The following is an 18,181-nucleotide window of genomic DNA, read 5'->3' on the forward strand; positions in this document are numbered from 1 at the left end:
ATGTAGATGTGCCTTTTGGGGGTCTCGGCCCTGTACATCGAATGGGAGAGGAGTTAGCCCCCTTTATGTAAGGCCCCCTCCAAAATTATTATTACTAATTACTCTGTAAATCTTGGCCCGATTTTGATAAAATTTGGTAGGATGATAGGGTTAGGGCTACCCTACCTAACATTAAAGCGACGATCTGCTCTTACACTTGTTAAGAGGAAGTATAGCAATCATTTCAAATTTTCATGAATGAAGTGTCATTCGAATCGAAATTTTGTACAGATTTGTACTTTAAAAGTCTCGACGCTGTGCCTTATAAGGAGGGGAGTTTGCCCCACCCAAGTAAAGCCCTTTCTAAATCTATTATTACCAATATTTCTATAACGCTTAGTCCGATTTTGATAAAATTTAGCACGAAGCAGTAATTAAAGCTCCTCTACGTGGCTGTGATGTGCCATCATGCTCTTACACCTACTAAGAGGAAGTACTGCAATCGTTAAAATTATCAATGGGTGAACCTATTTACATTATGAATGAATTGTCGTTCGATTCAAAATCTTTGCCTTTTAGGGAGAAGTACTGTAATCGCAGTTTATTTTTCTTGCTCCTCTTAAAAGGAAGTACTGAAATCGCAGTTTAATTTTGCTATTTACGTACAAATACCTTCCTATTTTATTCAAAACGCTTTCTCAAAAAAATGGTTATTGAGGATGGTTTGGGGACCGCAACTATAATCATTCTTTAAAAAGATCTCTCCAGTGGTAGTTACGGTTCCGATTTAACACCTTATCAGGTTATAATGATAGAATAGCTTATTCCAAATTTTAAAAAATCTGTAAAGCAGACGTAACTTTGCAAATAGACAAAAAGGAAAATCTATCCAAAAGGTACAAAAATCTCCTTAACAAAAACTTACAGTTTTAAAAGTTAAGTATAAGGGTTGATTAAACGCCAAAAGGTACACAAATCAGCAGTTCCCAACATTTCATTAATACTTCATTGATATAATTTAAGTAATTTTACTGCATTAACTTTTCCTTCACATTTTTTAGAATTTATTAGATGTCACAGACCCTTATGCTGGCCAGTTCATTCATAATATTTTTTTATTATAATTATGATAAAATGAGTGATGAATTATTCTGAGTAGTCACATATACATGCATGTTAAAGTAGAAAAAAACAAAGTTAGAGTCGGCCACTTTTTAAATTTCAATCACGGAGGATTCAAAACAATATTTCAGTCTTAAATTCGTCTTACCGAAATATTCGTGAGCACAAATAACATACATTTAATAACAAGTAGATTATTCAACAATATTTACTCATTTCTCAATTGTAATTTAATTTAGTCCCCCTAATTTTACTTATGGTAAAATACTGGAATAATTAGCTGTCCTAAAAATATGCATATCTTTATTTTCTTTATTTTATATTACATATATATAACATTGTGGGAAGAACACCTAGATTGAGAATGTAATTGAAGAAAACTATATTATTTGCGATAAAGCCAGATTATTTATTACTTATTATTACAAACGTTTGACTACAACATAAAATAACAATTACTTTAATCGAAGAATGAACTTAAACCAATGATTTTTATTTAAAAATAAAAATAAATGCATAAAATCATTGAAGTAAAAAAAGTTTATGAATTTTTTAGCCTCTTATTTTTTTTATATTTTTTATAACGTTTTCTTTTTCACCTGTGATTAATAGTTTGATTATTATAGATAAATAGATATTACAGTCAATCTAAGTTAAATGGTGTGCTACTTGAGTAAATATTTTGTAGACGAAAATGGCCAGCATAAGGGTCTGTGACATCTAATAAATTCTAAAAAATGTGAAGGAAAAGTTAATGCAGTAAAATTACTTAAATTATATCAATGAAGTATTAATGAAATGTTGGGAACTGCTGATTTGTGTACCTTTTGGCGTTTAATCAACCCTTATACTTAACTTTTAAAACTGTAAGTTTTTGTTAAGGTAAGGGCCCTATTTCATAGCAAAACCATGACCCAAAAAAATTTCAACTTTCAATATCTTCTCGACTAATGGATCTGTACTCAAGAAAACTATAGCATATACTTTATAACTCAGTAATGTGTAGTATATAAGTGAAGAAAATTTCATGCCAATAATTTGTTGTTAACTGCGGGAGGTAGTTGTAGGTCAAGGAACATCAATTAGTAAAGCTGCTAAAAAGCACCCAGTCGCTCGAGTTACCCTACTGTACAAAGTGAAAGGTAAATGTACAGTCAGCAGACGAATAATGCCAAGTACAGTTCTCTCCTCTTCGGAAGAGGATTTTTTTAGTTTTGTGGATCACGTCCGTTGCCAGAGCTGGTTTTCCCATCTCTTAAAGCCCTTTACTGATGAGTGTGTGGCAACTTATTAAAAAACTAGATATACCGAACCCTTTCAATAATAACCTATCAGGTAAATCTTGGTAGAAAGCATTCCGGACCGTCATCCTAATATTGCGAGAAGGATAAGCGAACTGTTTCTTGAGCCAATGTAACCAATACTAGTTTGAACATTTTGTATAATTCTCGATAATTGAATGACGCAGATGCCCTAGAAGGTTTGAACGTATTTAAAACTCTCCGGTTGGATGGTTGTATAAGGGTTGAACGTCAATAACTGCATGAAAAAGCGTAATGTTGAAAAATATTAGTTGAAAAATACAGTGATTTAGGTATTTTGAATTTTTTAGGTCGTTTCAGGAATATACTTGTTGTCAATCACTGGTCCCACCCCATGTCAAACACTGGTACCACCGAAAATTCGGTATGTCAATCACTGGGTCATTGAAATACTTTAAAAAAAGTAATAATTTTTGTTGACATAAATATTGAATTTACTGAATACATAATATAATCTAAAGGAGCGGCACAATTGTACCAACCAACACCTGGAGCCAAAATAACGGAAGATATTCGAAACGAAACTCGAATTTTTTCTTAAGCTCTAAATTACCGGTCCCTTCACCTTATTTGTTTTGTGTGAGTGCTTTTTTAAACTCATTTTTCGAAAAAAAATAAGCATACGCTTAAAAAGAAACCTTTAGTCTGTTGTTTATTTTAATCTTCTCTGTCATAAACCTATTTATTTCAAACATTATTCTGAACAAAATTAGTATTTATCAGTTCTGAGATCTGAGTGTATCTATACCGATTTAAATCTTTTAAATCTTTAGATCTTTTAAAACGATTCCTCTTTTGTGATAGTGCGGATTTCAGCCTCGTCAAATTCGCTGATAGGTGGGGGTAGAATGGTGCTGATGGGTATGGCTTACAGCTTCGTTGAACTCGATGATTACCCGGTCAGATTTGGAGGTGTTTGGATCTGCCACAATTTAGGTGCGCCAGAACCGCCATTTTCCCTCTACTCTATTTTCAAAGGAGGCATTGCAAAAATCTCTAGGCAAAAAAGAGAAAAATCCTCTCAATTTCGCGGAACTTTGCTTCAAAACCGGAAATTTATCCAAATTTCTATTAATATCAGATATTTTCTGAATGAAATATTTCAAATAAAAGTTTTTAGACCATAAATACAATGTTTGTATTATTTTTTTAAATTATTAGTTGGTATCATTTCCAAGATTTCAATTATTACTTTTAATAAAATACTTCAGGCTTTGAAGTTTTGTTGACTAAGTTATGGTCCTTTTCCCTGGTGCGACCTAATCAAAATATAAAGTTTTATGCACTCTGACTTGTTTCTAAAAAAAAAACCTACTTTTTCTGACTCCAGACATATTTGCGGTAAACTCAATATTGAAACTTTCACTGAAAGAACAAATCGTGTGAACGTTAATTAACAAATGTTATAGACAAAGCTCATTGAATTTGAAGAAATAACTTTTAATCTGGATACAAATTACGCAAGATTACAAAAATGATAATCAGACTGTGGAAATCCTGTGTAAGTGAGCTTTTCTCGCAAAATCCTTCCCGTGGATTAATTATTTCTGTTCTTTAGAATAACATGAAAAATGGAATCATTTACATATTTAGGCAATGTATACGTAAATATCAAGTTTATAATGTTGCCATTTGTATTTTATATATTTATTTAGAGATATTTACTTCTTTTTGCATACCCATGTACGGTAAAACACTTTTTATTTACTGAGGCCGTCTTAAAACTATTATGTCAAGTAATGAATCTATTTATAACATTGGACGCGGTCCTAATAACTCTGCTTATAGCAAATGGGCGAAAGCGAAGCTAATATAATGGGAATAAGGTAGAAAGACTTGATGCACCCCATGATTACAGAAGGCTAAAAGCGGCGAGCAGCGTTGTTCTGCCTTTGAATTATGTCACCACAATAATGTTACCAGAGCTGTTAGTTCTGGGGCTGAAGCGGCTTCGCTGCAGCAATATTTATTATCTTCCGACTGAGATACTCTGCTAATAGCACACAATGCAGAAGGCTATTAAACTTCTATTTAGGAGTGTATCAGATCCAATTTCTTTATTAAACCGACTTCATGTTGTTTTCGCTACTAAAATTGCTTTAATTTTTGAAAATGTGGAAATTGCAGAAGTTAGATGGCCATGTGAATTGCTTGATGCATTTTAGGACACTACTTAGAGTAGCAAAGATAATAGCACAGCTCGTTAAGAGTGAATCATTTTTTTAAAGGCAAAGAATTATTTAATCACGATTTAAGAATATTCCACTTGAACTATGAAGTAACTAATCTAATGAGGAACAATTTACAATCACAAAAATGTAAATAACTACTATAATCGGCTATAAAAATTGGCGAGATAACGATTAATGGTTGAAAATTGACTTTAAAATTTAAAAATATTACTTTCACTCTCCGCCGCATCACTCTTCCTCCGATCTTCTGTGACTCAATTCCAATTCCTCCTGCCAATGTTGTCCGTTATCTTGGGCTGTATTTAGACAAAAGACTGACTTGGAACCCGCACACACGACTTAAACGAACTGAAGTTAACAGGCGTTATCGACTAATTAAAAGACTACTAAACCAACGTTCAAAACTTCACTTAATTACAAACGACTGATTTACAATTCCATACTAAAACCCACCTGGACGTACGGTATTGAACTGTGGGGTTCAACAAAACGCTCCAATCTTCAACGAATTCAATCGCTTCAGTCTAAAATTCTCAGCACTATCGTTAACGCTCCATTTTACGTTTCAAATCTAACCATCCACAAAGACCTGGAAATTCCGTTTGTAGGTCAGTTCGCCTCGAACTTGCTATAAAAGTTTTCATCAGAACTTGCACTCTCATTCCAATCCTCTTGTCCGCCATTTATCATCTCATCACCATCCAGATCATCCTCCCAGAGACGATTAAAACGCCAGTGGACTCGCGATTTTCTCTCTTCTGAAGAGAGTAACTAATCCTGGAGACGACTTAGGGAGTGTTATCACTGGGTAACTTCTCCCCTCAGTTAGTGAGTTTGTAGTAGTGTCAGTTATTGTCATTGTTACTAATAGTGTATCAAGCGCTGGAGTAACTTAACTAATAAATTAAAAAAAAAAAAAAAATTAAAACTGCAACAACAATGAAACTTTATTAAAATTTACAACTGCAAGCGCAATTATCCCTGCAACAAGTAAAGTAGATGACTGGAAGTAACAGAGAATCGGTGGCTTTCCACTGAGTCAATTATTGGGCTGCACCTCCGAGTAAACCGCGTAGTCAGCGCCGTATCAATCGACGTTTGGGGTTATCTGGAAGAATCAAAGTTGAAAGCTGGTCAACGAGAGGATCGGGATGTGCGGAAAGATGAGAGTGAAACTTCTTGTATCTGGCGGAGATTAGGGTCTTGAAAAAAAGGTACTTGTAGATCGTAGAGAATGGTTCTGATACGGATGGAATTTGTGACTGCAGTGAATGGAGTCGGTAGATGTTCGGAATACTTAGCTGAACCCTTCAGTTCTAGTAAGTCCAAATCCCTACAAACTGCCTACCAAGCATTACCATAAGAAAAAAAAATTCAAATAAAGGACAATATCTTGACATACGCAATGAGCACACGAAGTTAAGTGAAATCTTTGGAATTGTATTCGAGAAAAATACCCTTCCTTTCAACAAATCGAAAAATACTCATATTCAGTAAATAGCTCTATTCAGAGCTTATTTTATCTATTTTACTTTCATGTGGCACCCATTCGAAATAACAAATATGAACCTTCCACTTAGGTAAACTCCACAGTCTACTTTTTACAGCCAATTTTTCCAGTAAATACTCTGCACGATCGCTGGTACCTTCTATTACTAACAGATTAAGAGAAAATAAGAAGACAACAACTGACTATGCACTTAAATAAATGTGGCTACCAAACAGAACTGTAGCAACATCTATTTCCGAGTGAAATTATTCTCAGACGCGGGGTATTGAAAGTAAACCATGGAAGTAAGTAGAAAGAAGAGATAAATAACTTTTAATGCTTTAAATTTTTTATTTCTTTTTTTTTCTATTTTAAAGTTCACCGAGAAGGAATAAAAGCTCACAGTAGGAACTTACTACTCAACAACTCAACACCAGATAACTCTCAACAAGTTACCATCGCTTTCTTACTCACTATTTATACATTTTTTGTATTCCCTCTTTCCTCCGTTTCCGTTTTTATCTTCTTTTTTTTTACCTTTATCAAAACTTCTCACTTCTTTCATTTACCTAACTTATCTTTATTCTATTTTATTTTTGTTTAATTTAGATCCACAAATCTATAAATCTCAGAAGACAGAAAACCTCTTTTTCTTTTAGAAGTTTGTTTTCTTGTTCTTCTGCTCTTAACAATTGACTCTTAAGGACAGATTCTGTTTAGAATCGATAAAGAATAGAACCAATTGGTGGCTAATCTGATAAAACAACCAATAGACTGCTTTCTTCCACGTAATTATTATTTAAACAAAAAAAAAAGTATCAGTTGTTAAAGATTTTTAAACACAGAAAGAAATCTAATTTACTTTATTTCATTGCCTATTTTTTATTTTTTATTATTTATTTGCTTGAGACCGTGGTCTATACAAAGAGGTTTGTACATTATTATTATTAAAAAAAAAAAACTTAAATCAGACAGAGATACAAAGAAAAACAACACACATAAAAAGAAGTACAAAATAAATAAAGCACTTAATAGCAAATAATTAAGAAAGAAATTATAATGAGCCTAGCAATTTGAACTGGAAAAAGATTCTTAACGGAAATATAATATATTCTAGGTTCTAAATATAACTAAACAAAAATTATTATTTTTCTTTTATATATATATATTAATAAATGTGTGTGAATATTAACAGATGTGCTCCTTGTTAATCTAAAACTAAATTTCTCACTTTAAATGCCCCATCCACGAAATAATAAATATCGTTTAATTGCTTTAAACTCGATACTTGTAGCAAATCCACAAGAGGTTCGCTACAATTTTGGATATAATCCCGCAGAAATCTTTCTCTCAGGTTTGCCAACAAGGGACAACCTATAAAGAAGTGATTTAAGTCATCACTTTCACCTGAATTACATATCGGGCAACTTTTTGAGCTATCCAGCACATAACTATTCCCTTTGTGAAATAATCTTATTAATTTAATACAGGAAATTCGCAACTGACATATAATTCTTGTTTTGATGATAGAGCATTTAAAGTTGCTATAGGGCTCAACAAAGTCCAAAGAAGATATTTTCCTGTAAAAAGGGTTATAATTGGAATTCAATATCCGGACAACATCCTGTGAGAAAGAGTGGTTGGTTAACTTAGAAACCAAATCCGTTTTCAGTTTCTTGAATTCATAGTTATTTTGGTTTTCCCATATATTCTGTTCTCCTATCACTATAAAAAGCTGTTTTACCTGAGAGGCCCAATTAAGTTCTACGGAATTATGAGGAGAACAATCTAATTCCAGCAATTTTTCAAAGCAAATTTTGGGAAGACGATCTGGTGACATTTTCTGTATCTTGTCTAACCAATTAATTATTCTGGAAAATATTTTAATTTTTAACTCTCTTATACTCAACTCAGTTCGGAGTAGATAATTTGGGGTATTTCGAGGGAGTAGAAAGATGGATTTCAAAAATTTGGATTGACATTGCTCAACCACATCAAAATATCTGAGAGCCCAAACCTCCGATAAATATAATAAGGTAGCTTCGGCTATTGCTGAGAACAGTTTTATGCGACCCTCATTGGATTCCACTCTGCCCTTTCTAAGTATTCCCTTAATCTTACTGAAAGCCATTAAGCCCTTATTTTTGAAGTGATTGGCAGCTATTAAAAACCTACCAGACGTAGAAAGGGGGACACCCAAGTAAGTATAGTTTTGAACTATTTCAATCTTTTGTTCTTCATAGTATAAATCCCTCATTACCTTTCGTTTTCCTCCTTTTTGGAAGCACATCATCTTAGTCTTAGATGTGTTCAACTGAAGACAATGACATTTACAGTAATCTGCCAAAAGTCTAATTTTCTTTTGCATATCTGACCAACAATCTCCTAGTATTACAAGATCGTCTGCGTATAATAACATTAACAGATCAATGTTATTATTAATTTTAATACCAGAAACTCCATGATCTATGAAATATTCCTCTACATTAGAAATAAATAGATTGAAGAGGAGAGGACTCAAGGATTCACCCTGCAATACTCGCTTGTTAATCGCTATTTCCTCACTTACAGCTCCATTTACATCCAGTTTTATTTTGGCTTCATTGTAAAAATTGATCATTATGCGTAAAAATTTGGCGCTCACCCCCAAGGTCCTTAGCTTGTCCCACAATTTAACATGACTCAAAGAGTCAAAAGCTTTTTGAAAATCAATAAAAAGACCCAACACAGGAGTTTTTTTCATGATCAAATTGGAATTAATTGTGGAAATCAACACAAACACATTATCCAAACAACTGCGCGTCTTTCTAAACCCACTTTGTATTTCGGGAATTTTACTATATGTTTCTGCCCAATTTGAAAGTCTTAACCTCAATATATTTACTAATTTCATTGCCTATTTGTACCATCTAAACCAGAATGAATGAATGTTTTTATCCTCAACAATTTCAGTTTTGTATTTATTTCAAATTGTATTTTACTAATAAAAGATTTAGAAGACTGATTGGAAAAACTGGTTTTTAAACACTCATAATGTTTTCCCTTGTAATAATTATCTTACAAATGGTTTATCAAATTTAAATTAAATTGTAGTGTTACTGTTGTTTCTCGTGAAGGTCTTGTAGGGTCTAGGTTTGTGTTTGCATCGTATTTCAGCAATCAATTCGTCTCGAAAACTTTTCTATTCCACGTCATAGATTCTCTTTCTCATTTTCTACACCTTTCTTTCTCTTACTTAATTTCCAAACATCCAGGTTAAACATTTTCCTCAAAATGTCATTTCCAAAAAATTAGAATGGTTAATCACATTATACAGTTTTTAAAAACACAATAAAACATTGAAACAACACTTTAGAAAGATATGAAATAACCTTCTCGTTTGTGAAAACTAAAACTAAACTTTATAACAAATTGTGGTATTTTTTTTGCAATAACAAATAACAAAAATAAATCAAGGAAAATCTTGAATTTTCAGTTAAAATTTCCGTAATTAGGGTCGTTTTAGTGAAAAACTGTTACTATCAATCACATTAGTGCTTCTTTTGATTAGTAAGGCAGCACCGTATTACATAGTGAAGGTTTAAAATAACAAATTTAAACCGTATGGTTTGACAACAACCAATCCATTAGCTTGAAATTACATTCAATCTAAACACAGCTATTGCTAAGTTAGAAGCTATAGTCATACAATTAAAACACCTACTTCAAAGAGGAATATGCCTTTTCACTCTGGATTTTACAATCCTATAAAACTTCAGAAGTTAAATTGGAACATAGAATATGATGTTTCAAGTTCATACAAACTGAAAAAGTTTGTTTCAAGATATTCTTTGAAGGTACGTTTCAAAGTGATGAGTAATACGGTTTTTACAAAAGTTCAAAGAAAATACATAGGTCTGACGTCAGTAGATGGTAAAGTAAAAGAAATTGTAAACCTCTTATTAGCATCATCACTCTCACTTACTAATATATTTTACCAAAATCCAGGCGCTTTAAGCTGGACAAAGCTAATTAACGACAGACTTAACTGCTCTGCCTATCTCATGATTAGTTGTATTATAATAATAATAAAAGCCCTAAATATCTCCTTAACATGTTTACAGTGAAAACTTAAATGTAGACTCACGAACTGCTAGGACTCCGCAGGACAGCCACGTACGAAAATTACTTTTCTGTTTAAGTTAGGAAGCAACCTCCTAGATCCTGAGGAGAAATTCTTGAGTAAAGCTTGAAGTACGAAACTCAGCCAACTGTCCTTTTTTTCACTGACAGGAAATATTCAATACCCATAGGGATTCAGTATTGACGATCAAGTTTTACAAGGACTTCCGAAATAGCAGCTGCGAAGTTCCGAAAAATAGAGCATTTCCATGAAATGACAGATGTCACTAAAAACATAGTTCAAGTCCAACTCTATACTTAAAAAGAAGTTTATACTTAATTTAAATATTATAATTCTTAATTCTAACATCATTACTAATTTTAACAAACTATTTCAGTTGCCACGAGATAGGCCAACAGAATAATTACTCGCACTTAACTAATTAAAATCTCTGCTAAATTTTTTAGAAAACGAAACATATTGTTGTAGCCCTCACTGACTGCACAATATCCTCATTTAACGATTTAGAAAAAAACAATTCCAATTACTTCTATGAAATGTAACTAAAGTGACAATGAGCCAAAGAATTTCATTAATGAAACTATAGAAGCTACAACTGCTGATTTTCAACAGCTATCACAACAGGTAATCTCAGGATAGGGAAAAAGATTCTGGATTCTTAAAATATATTTAAGATAGAAGCTAAGTAACTCTACGAGATAAAATGTATAATGTAACCCAATGCAACTTATAAACATGAATAAAAGCTTCTACGATCGAAACATATTGTAAATACCATGAAGGAGAAAACTTAACCTATGAGAGTAAACCGTGCAATAAGGTAGGGAGTAGTTCATCTCCTGCTCTGATCAGTGTACGAATTGTAAACATTGTTTTAGGCAATTAAAATTAAAAAAACACAGTCTTGTATAACTTTATACAACGGATATCGTTGCGTTGCGTTAAAGAATAATTTTGATTTGCTACGACGAAGAGAAGCTACAAATTGGGCTGGTAAAATTTCTTGAAACTAGTCAGAACATGTCTACCATTGATGGCTTTCAAAGAGAAAGTCGAGTCCAAAACAGCATTAAAGAATTAAATACAGAATCAAGTCTCCAGTTCAAACTTCCTGAAGGGTTTTTATTAGCTATTAATATTAAAAAGGCCCAGGCAACCCTGGAGTAAACAATTATGAATTAGGATATCCAGAAATCTCGGGCCAATATTTCCAATTACTGAGAGAAGAAAAAAAAACGATTAAGGAAAGCTAGTTACACCACACAAACTTCTTAAGCAGGACATTCATTACGGCCTTCTGGTTGAAGAGATGTGGGTAAGCCATGGAAAAGGTGGCTACTGTGAAATTTTGAAAGACTACAAACCTAATTCTTGAAGGGAAGAAGAAGAAAACGATGACAAGCAAATAATAATACTTCAATGAACCACTTAGTTACTTGTAGTAACTTGAAGAATCAACCATCTTTGTAAACGGTGGATCTACAGAGAGATTTCCGTAATAATCAAGTACAGTATTGGTTCAATAATTGACAAAGATAGCATTAAAATCAAGGTCAGCAATATGCTAAATTGACAATAAAGAAAGTATGTTCCTAATCAAACAATAAATAAATTTAATTATCTTCTAATTTGTTTGGTACATCATTAATTAATTCAATAACACTAAAAGATTTAGCCTGCACTATACTAAAATAATTAGAGATAGATAATCTCTTGATTTGCATAATCATTATTTGTGTAAACGATTGCATCATTTTGTTAGACAATTCTGAAATCTACGCACAATGCCTTCCTAATAACATATTCGTAAATACCAATTCTTTTAAACTAATTATTAAATTAAAAGTACTGTTTCGTTATTTTAGGACTTTCATCACTTTTAAGTTTGTAAAAATAACTTGTAAACGACACTGTGTTGATCAAACAAACTTTAGATTTAATTTGAATGTAGCTAATGTTTACTGAACACGCATTATAAGTCTCTTTATTGGCTCAATTTAAAAAGAAAAACGCAAGTTAAAGAAATTTTAATTTGTATTTTTATTAATATTTAAATTAATTTGAATATTATTATTTTCCTTTAATTTTATTGTTAATTCAAAGAAAATGAGTGGTTTATTAATATTGTGTTCCGTATTTAATTTAATTTTTTTGCTAAAAGAAAGTAACATCTGTATTGTTTCTACCTAATTAATATAATTCGGCTCTTAAAATCTTACTCTGCGAAGGAATATCTTTGCATTCTTCTACATTTCAAATGTTTTGAGATTTAAATTAAAGATTTTGCAAAATTGAACTTTGTTGTAAACAATTAATTTTCCAAATAACCAGCAGTTCTATCGTCCAAACTAGTTTTGGCGACAATTGCTTTTTACCCGCAAAATTATCTGGTAACTAAAAAATTTGCCAAGTACTGTCTGCCTGTTTGAAAGGATGAATGCTATCGTGGACTACCGTTTCGTCGTGGTAACGCTAAAAAAAAACTCAACTAGTGGCATACAATGAAACTTTTACTACAAATTCTTTTCATCTCTGTTTGTAACGAATCCGAAAACGTGGGATAACCGAATTATTTTTCAATTTTCTCGAATAAAAAATAAAATTGTCTTAGTTGGGACTTTTAGTTTCATTTTATGTCTCCATGTTCCAAATATTTACCCATTTAAATTGATTTAATATCATTCAAATTGGGTTGAGTTTCAACGTTAGGATTATTTATTAAAAAAAATAAATTCTTTGATTTAATTAAATAGACAAAAACTTCCTTTTGTTTTATCTTTGGCGATGATGGATATTTTAAGGCAGTAAAGGTCCACTGAACTTCTAAAATTTGCGGAAGAGAAATTAGTCGAATAGTTGTCGCCTAAATATGCGCATTTTTCAATCTATTATTTTTAACAGTTCATGCCAAATTGCTTAAATTAGTCTGTTGTCGTGATTGATGGAGAGATGGTCTAATGTTAAATAAGAATAAAAGTTTTAAATAAACAAATCATGCAAATAAATGCTAAATAATCCTAGAATTTTTATTTTTTAGTCCTCAATTATTTTCTTTAATTTTTTTCTGAGATATATAAATATAAACTGTATAAAATTTAAACTTACAACTATTGAGAAGTATCTATAACTTGTTTCTATAATTGATTTTGTCTATCCCGTTATTGAGGTGACAATTATTTTATTTTATTTATTTATTTTTTTTAATTTAGCTTGGCACTCGTAATTATCCGCGACGGGTGTTAAATAACGACTTCCGGAATTGTAACCCGTATTAAGCACAGGGCACTAACCGATATAGTTGCCACGGCTGTTACTGAAACTTGCCTTTAGAAAACCTTGCGCCTAACCCACTACCCCCTCAAGGTCTAAAGCCATAGTGTAGCGCTTGCGCTATTTCCCCTTCAAATAAGAATATGAAAGGGTTGTTTTGTTTTTTTTGCTTTACACAAAGTTTTTTGTATTTTTATTTTTTTTTATATTTTGGAAAATAAAAAATAAAAAATAAAGGTTCGGGGCCGGGGTTGGAATGATCGGCACTTGTTTTGAAAAAATTCACTTAGAAATTTTCTTGAACTGAAAATAGCTACTTTACTCAATAAATTTTCCAATTTTTGGAGAATTTCTGAAAAATAACTTTAACATTTTTTTGAACTTTGCACACTTATTGCACGCACTCAATCTATATATATAAAAATGAATGTGTGTCTGTTTGTTTGTTTGTACTCGATAGATTCAAAAACCATACATCCAATCGCCGTGAAAATTTGGGAAATTATTAGGTATATCCCCGGGAAGGTTTTTGCAAATTTTTTTTAAAATCAGAGTTGGGGTTCTAGGTGCACTCGAATAAATATCCCAAAAATATCAAAATAACATTTAATTAGTAATATTTGTTGAAAGTGTAACCATGAAAACCATGAAAAACAGTTTTTTGCAATTATTAATACGAGAATAAATTATACCGAAGATGGTGGAAAATCCATTAAACTAAAAGAACTCAACAATACTATTGATGTTGATAATCGTTGGGTAGTACCATATTCTCCATTACTACTAAAAACGTATAACGCACACATAAATGTTGGGTACTGCAATTCAGTGAAAGCTATAAAATATATTTGCAAATATGTTTAGAGTGGAAAATACAACTGCATCTAACGATGAAGTCACCCAATATCAACTGGGACGCTTCATAAGTAGCAATGAGGCTGTATGGCGTATTACCTGAATATCATTTTCCATTCATGAACGATATTCAACGGTTGTTCATTTAGCAGTACATCTTGAAAATGGACAGCGTGTGTATTTTACATCAGAAAATGTACCTGCAAGAGCAATGTCACTACCGCCAACAACATTAACTGAATTTTTCACATTATGTAGAAATGATACCTTTGCAAGGACACTACTGTACTCTGAAGTAGGGATAATTTTATTGTTAATTTTCATTTCGATGTATTGTATACATTTGGTCATCAATAAATTATGTTTGATGTATCAAAACTGCCTTTTTGTTCAAACACAGCAACGTGTGAACGGGTACAGCTAGTTTTGTATAAAATGTAATTTATAACATTCTAGGAAATAAAAATAATAAAAAGGTTTATATCAAATGGAGATTGTTAACATTTCATTTCAGTACATTGTAAAACCTTTCTTTTGTACATCATAAGGGACGGATAAATATATAACTAAAATGAATAATCAACAACACTATAACTTCCCAATTTACTATTCGAATTTGAAGAGCAGTATAGTAAGTCAGTTGTAAAAGAGAGTCATGCAACTGTTTGACTAGATTTTTTTTCTTCACTTTGTATATGGGTCATTCCATGTCAAATCAATACGGGGTCTGAACCTCACCATCTCGGATTTTCTTGAAATTTGGCACATGTGTACTATTGGTATAGACTTGGAAAAATATGAAATTTTACTGTGATATGTCAACTGGTTTATGAGTTACAGGGCTGTAAAGTTGCCAAAAATGGGCCGAAAAACAGGGAACCCCGTGTTTTTGAATTACTGTAGAAGCTTTCCTAAGTAAGCTACAGACTTGGGATTGGTGTCATTTTATAGCATATATAATGCCCTTTCCTGTGATATGCGACACCATATGGGTTAGGATTAATAAAGTTTGTTAAATTTTAAGCTTGAAAAGGCTTCATTTGTTTGACATGCATCACTTTCTAGAAGGACATATGTAAGTTCTTCCTGTCAGAGTCACAGGATCAATTTTTATCAAAACATCCACTACTGAGACCCAAAGAATATCAGCATTTCTTGGATACGAGATAATTTAGAGGGTCCAGCTGGATGAAGAAAAGTTACTTTTACTTCATCCAGTTCTTCATTTTTCTCTAAAACATATCCAAGCCACCAGTTTCTTTATAGACTACACTGATATAACCTGATATGTCGGCTAATTTTAGTTTATCAGGGAATTTTGAAACTTCGCAAGCTTCTGATTTCATAGAAACGTTTTTAACCAATATTTTGGATTGACTTCTGGGAATGAAAGCATGGTATTGCTGTGTTCCTTTAATAGCCAATGCTTGAGCAAACCGATTTTTTAAAAAACACTCAGATTCAACATAGTCTTCCTGGGTTGAATATGCAAAGTCTATGTTGGTGATGTTTTCTACTGCCCACTCAAAAAATTGTAGTGAAGTTTGGATTTGATTTCCATAGGGTCGTTGCAAACTGGCACGAGCTGCCAGTCTCTTTACCGAACCCCCTACGCCATCACAAGGCCCTTTGCCGACTTAAACCAACTTAAAGAGGCTGTTATCTCAGCCAAAGAAGACTGTTCTTAAACAAAGATATTGAATTGAATTATTTTTGTATAATTTGATTAACTGCATAATTTCATTAAAATAATATATTATAATTAATATGAATAATTACTGTAATCATAATTATTAATTCTAAAAATGATTTCAAAATCAATATTTTAAATCTTAATAGTTATTAATTATGATTCATTGATTCATTATTACTATTTTCAATTTATTTATTACTTTAATTTTATTAAAATATATTTTCCATGAAAAGGAGCTTTAGTCTTAAATTTTTTTAACAATGAAGCCATTGTCGTCCCAAATTAATATTTTGCCCAGTGATTCATAACACTATTAGCTATTCATAGAATTAATTTTAAAATTTTAAAATATGTACTTTTTAAAAAATTTAAAATTTAAATTTTAAATTTAAATTTAACAAACTTTATTAATCCTAACCCATATGGTGTCGCATATCACAGGAAAGGGCATTATATATGCTATAAAATGACACCAATCCCAAGTCTGTAGCTTACTTAGGAAAGCTTCTACAGTAATTCAAAAACACGGGGTTCCTTGTTTTTCGGCCCATTTTTGGCAACTTTACAGCCCTGTAACTCATAAACCAGTTGACATATCACAGTAAAATTTCATATTTTTCCAAGTCTATACCAATAGTACACATGTGCCAAATTTCAAGAAAATCCGAGATGGTGAGGTCAAAAATGGTCTTTTTTTGTGTTGATTTGACATGGAATGACCCATATATGAAATTAAATAAGTCTTTATTCAATTTAAAAAGATACATAACTTATAATTACTTCTTTTAAAAAATATGTATAAATTATAGAAATCATAATGCACAAATTTGTAAATCATATAATAATAAAACAAACTTTATTTAATTTAAGTAATTAAAATTTAATTAGAATATTTAGCCATAAAGACGTCCACATGGTACTCTGACCGTCAGGGGAGTCTGTTCAGATATAGTGAAGTAATTTTTAGTGAATCAGAAATTAACAGTGTGATATATATATATATTTAAATATGATTGTAATTTTTATTTATTTTATAATATATATTATATATTTTAATAAGTAAGTAAATTTTAGTAAACATATACTATGTTAATAAAGCACGGCGAAACAAAGCAGCAAGGCAATATTTGGCCAACGCCTCCCAATCCTTTCCGTTCAAGTAAGCCGCAACGTGCTGAGCGGGCACTTTGTATTTATTTTATTATTTATATCTCCAACTTCTTTCTCCTCTAATAACCTCTCCTTAATAGCGAAGTCCCCTCAAACTAAATAACATAAAAATAATTTGCCAAATTTAGTCTACTACTTTCCAAGACTAACAAAAAAAAGCTTTCATCTTTCCGAAAAATTTAATAATGCAAATAATTTATGTAATTCTAAGAAAATATAATAACAAAAACAAAAGAATTTTTAGTTGTATGAAAAATACTTCTTTTATAAAGAAGAAAAAAAATTAATATTTGTTCACATTATGAAAAACAAAAGTACTTCTCATTTTCTGGGCTAAAAAAAAAAAATTTGGTTCAAGATGGAGTTTTATTAGAAAACTTTTTTCTGTTATATTTCAGCGATAGTCAAAGTAATGGTGTATAAATAAAATACAAGCAAGAATAAAAAAGTTTCAGCTGTAAAGAAAAATACAGTTTTTGGACTTTGGAGATTAGCATGAACAGAGAGCAGAATTCACTTTGCTAAGTCTTCGGATTACTCAATGCTGTGAATTTTCTATTGATATTTATCTGTATTTAAGACTACTCAATACCCTTACTATTTTTACCTTCTCTTACTGTTCAGAGCACATTATCATCCAACATGCGTAGAGCTCACAATAGACTGCGGCTGAATACTGTGTGAGAAGTTGTAAGACGATTCCTATTTCCATCAGTCTGATAAGTCCTGTCCCGGAGTGATTGCGCTCCGCCTATTAACTGGCTACGACTGTCCATAAGTATGGGAGTCACAAACTCTCTGTGTGCAATAGAATGGACTTTGGACACCTCTATTCATGCTCTTTACTCCCAGGGCAGCAAACGAATACTATGGACAAAGTACAGCAGCAGTATACTCTTTAATGGGTTGGATGTCGAGTGGCCAAATTACCAAGGATGAGCTTTAGATAAAAAATAATGAAAGTCG

At 31.9% G+C, this 18,181-nt stretch overlaps 1 protein-coding gene across 2 annotated transcripts in view; it reads right to left on the bottom strand.

Moving 5' to 3' along the window:
• Nucleotides 1–13,891, bottom strand: part of LOC141460118 (voltage-dependent calcium channel gamma-5 subunit-like) — a 434,126-nt gene extending 420,235 nt beyond the window's left edge. The window contains exon 1 of one of the 2 annotated variants that reach the window (XM_074139806.1): nt 13,333–13,891. The gene's annotated coding sequence lies outside the window, so the exon portion shown is untranslated. The remainder of the gene's footprint in view (nt 1–13,332) is intronic. The other variant, XM_074139807.1, reaches the window with a different exon arrangement.
• Between the last annotated feature and the right edge of the window lie 4,290 nt (nt 13,892–18,181).

The sequence above is a fragment of the Rhodnius prolixus genome, unplaced genomic scaffold (assembly GCF_049639745.1).
Source record: "Rhodnius prolixus isolate KJV_2025 unplaced genomic scaffold, Rpr scaffold_6, whole genome shotgun sequence".
Lineage (NCBI taxonomy): Eukaryota > Metazoa > Arthropoda > Insecta > Hemiptera > Reduviidae > Rhodnius > Rhodnius prolixus.